The sequence below is a fragment of the Gossypium arboreum genome, chromosome 10 (assembly GCF_025698485.1).
Source record: "Gossypium arboreum isolate Shixiya-1 chromosome 10, ASM2569848v2, whole genome shotgun sequence".
Taxonomy (NCBI): Eukaryota; Viridiplantae; Streptophyta; class Magnoliopsida; order Malvales; family Malvaceae; genus Gossypium; species Gossypium arboreum.
In genome coordinates, this window is record NC_069079.1 from 111,902,392 (window position 1) to 111,906,544 (window position 4,153).

Below are 4,153 nucleotides of genomic sequence, written 5' to 3' on the forward strand. Positions count from 1 at the left end.
TGATGTTAATCTAACAGCCATTTTGAAAGGGACATGAATTTTATCAATATGAAAAGAAAGGGACATGAAAACATCAAGGCGTATATACAATTACCAAAGATGTAGACTTCACAAACCACCTGTAATGCTTTATAAATATATACACACACCCGTATACCTTCCTCGAAATCACACCCAAATTCATTTACGAAAATTATCTCATGCTACGATGTGACAAATATGTTTAAAATGTCATAAAACTTTTCCATATTTTCAATATATAAATAAATGTAATATTTTTCACCCTTTTAACTCATTTATAAAGTTTTTATATCAAATAAATATCTTTTTGTAATACTCTAGTTAGAAAGATATTGTACAAAATAATATTATATATATATATTCTTTTATTTTGAACTCCCGCCACATCCTCAAATAAAGTTTGTGCTACTGCTACTATTTTCAAGCTCCAAAAAGTATTTATATGGGTAAACATTTATTTTAATTTTAATCTAATATACAATATGATGTGTGAACTTTATTATGAAGTAACTGCATATAAGAAAATTTGAGTTTGATTCAATTCTATACACTTATATTTAGTTGGGTAACTAATGTAATAACATGAGGAAAAAGCTTATTTATTACATATTACTATAATAGGTAGACATAAAATAAAGAATAGTTAATATAAATTTAAATTTAAATTTTGAAATATGAGTAAAATCTCTTGTAAAATATAAAATCTCCACAAAATAAGCGAAATTTTTCTTTCTCTTTGCTAAAATAAGTCATAGGAGTGACTAAATATTATCAATTTAATTTATTACTAATTCATATACTAAAACATGTATAAAAAATATTTCTACAAAACATAGTATAAATAAAACCGATTATTTTCATATTCAGTAAATATAATTGTTTGTATATTTAATATTAATAAGTAAAAATAAAATGGTGTGATTGTTGATGACAATATTAATAGTATGTAAAAGTTAAAATTAAAATAAAATTTTTATTTATATAATTACACAAAATCTAAATTAGATGAATGATTTCTTAACCCAGAATTGCATAACTTAATTATAAAGTTAAGATAAAAATTGCAGTAGTACTTCAATAGTGGGACATTATCATGGCAGCCTCTTTTGCTTTTCCTAATGGTGACATTGAAAGCCACCCTTTAAGCAACTGGGTTAATAACTTCTTTCCAACACAAGTAATCCGTACATGTTAGATTTAGGGGGAAAAGAAAAACATTGAGATTTTTTTTACTAAATCATAAAAAAATAATCATAATTGTTAAAGTTCAAATCAAATAATATAAATTAAATTAACATTGTGTTGCGAAAGATGTCAAAAGGGGTAGTACATAGTTGTTATTATTATGATTGTTAGAATATTTTGAGCAGCGAAAAGGGAGGTGAAATTTCAAGCACGAAATGATTGTGTCCACAAGTGGGTGCTTTTAACTTTGATTCAGGCTAGGGCTAAGACACTGAGCCACTTATTTACTTGGAAGTGTTATTTTTGGCAGTGAATTAGGAGGAAGAATGTGACAAAATAATAAAATACTAAAAGCTAAAGTTTGAATGTTGAATCCATATTTGAAGGGAGCACCACCCCTCCCTCATCATCATTCTCTCCTACCCTATTTTCAACGCTTCTATGTTTGGTATTCCAAACCTTGGCCCCCGTTTCTTTTTCAAACTTTTTACCATCTTTGTGTTGTTCTAACCTATTATTATTTCCCCGTCACCTCATTGGTTTAGCGGTCAAATTTGCGTAAGCTTTTAAGTTGATTGATAAAAGTTTAGAATTTGATCTTTAATTGATAAAAGTTTAGAGTTTGATCTTTATTTGTCGGTTAAATTTTGCTATAAATTCTATTCGACCCAGATATTAGAATTGAGTTTGAGAGATTATATTGGCCATCGAGATGATCGAGTAAGCTATCAGAGTTTATAAATAATTATTTTAAAATATTTATTTATTTTAGAAGAAAAGTTAGCCTATTTTCAAAAAAACTCGTGAGTTAAAAAAACCGATTAAGTTTAACATTTTCCTAGTAACAATGACTACTTTTGAAAACTTAGTTAATTTCCAATTTATTTATTACTTAAAATTTATTTATAATCTAGTAGCGGAAAAGTGATAATAGTTTGTATTTTTAATAAAAACCGAAGTTCATGCATAATTAATTAATATTCATACTTCGATGTCCTAAACTCAAATTAAATGTCATGCATGCCGAAAGAAAACAAATTCTAAGTCTCATGCCACGGTTAAAAATAAAACAATACAACCTCTGAATAATAAAAATATCAAATAATAATTTCCAAAACATTTTAATAAACAAAACTGAGTCGAGACCCTTCGAATGTTGTGTCTGCGTCCTAACCTGGTGGGTCATATGAAGAGATGGAAATAAAAGGAGGGTGAGCTATGACGCTCAGCATGAGGTCCATCACAAGATAAATCAGTGCAAGCAACAGATATAATATACTGAATAATAAGGCATAAAAATAATCGTCATTGAACAACACTTCAGAGTATCGTTATTTCAAATCAATTCAGCACAAGAGCATCGCAGAAATTCTCGGTTTTGTATGTACATGCTGATGAATGCAATGCGGTTTCAGTTTAACATAAAAAGTCCTACACAACTCCGCTACACTCCACAGTAAGATTTCCCCAGAACTCCTCTACCTTTACACCATAGTGTGGATGAACCACTAAACATTGTAGATGAACTGCTAGTACGATGTAGATAAACCACTATTCGGTGCAAATAAAACCTACTAATGCGCTATGGATGAACCACTTGTAATAAAAAGGTGGATCTACCACAGAAGTTTCAATAAAAAGTTCTCGCAAACAAGCTGCTAATAGGTTGTGAATGCACAACATATTTGTAGTTTAAAGCTACTTGTACGGTGTGGATAAACCACTAATCAGTGCAGACAAGCTGCTAATACTTCTTCCGTTCATACCATCTCACCCCATGCAATGGAATATAACATACTATAACATATTAGTACGGTAGTATTAACATGTTTATAACAAGTATTTATAGTAGCAATTATCATGCTTATAACAGATAATAGCAATAGCAATAAACTTGCTTAACATGTATTTGGTTTAGTATGGCATGTACATAGGTTCTTGGTATAGGTGAATGTTAGATTTATTTGCTAACCTAAGCCTATTTTAAGTTTACCCATATTTTAAAAATAGATATTTATATTATATTATTTTATTTTGATATTTAATTTTTATTTATTATAATTTTATATATAAGCATCTTAAATTTTTAATGGTTCCATTATAGTAGTATTATATACTACTATAGATTTAATTTTTGTGTTATGAATTACAAAATATATAAAAATAAAATATATACAATATTACAAAGTAAAAATGGTGAGACAGTACGAGCTTAGGCCTTAAATGTTCAAACTGAGGCGCCCCATATTCTAAACGGGTCTAATTTTTTGACCAAACTCTCTCAAATTTCAAGCGGACCTCCAAGCTTAGAAGAGAAACTCAGCCCATGAATAGGTCTAACTAAAATTATGAAATAATGAAATTTCAAAAATCAAAATTTATTATTATAAAAATAATTATAAATGCTTAATTTTTTAATATATCAAATAATCTTATAATAAATTCAATACTTAATTTTCTAAATTAAGATTATCATAAGCTTCTTTTTTCGATGTTGACTACAATATCACATAGGAAGTTGATTCTTGACAAGAAACTAGAAAAATCAATGTAATTGGATTTGGTGTCGGAATAAATCAATTCAATTGAAAATATAATAAAACTAATCCTAATTTACAATTTTTTAAAATAAAGTTAAATAGATAGTTTATTTTTTTTTTAAATTATTACTTTTAAAGCTTAATTATAAAAATAATGTTATAAAATAATCAAATAAAAGAATATTTAAAATAAATAATAGATCAAATCAACAGAGAATTTTTTAGTATATCATTTCACTCATACAAGGGTTCTATTTATAATTCATTGTCATTTAATGCAACACATATAAATGAAGCTCACTTAAGTGCTTCATTAACACATACATTAAGCAACTTGCATATTTATTTTCATAATGAATGAGGAGGTTTTTATCTCATTAATGAAAGGGTTAGAATATGGACATCCA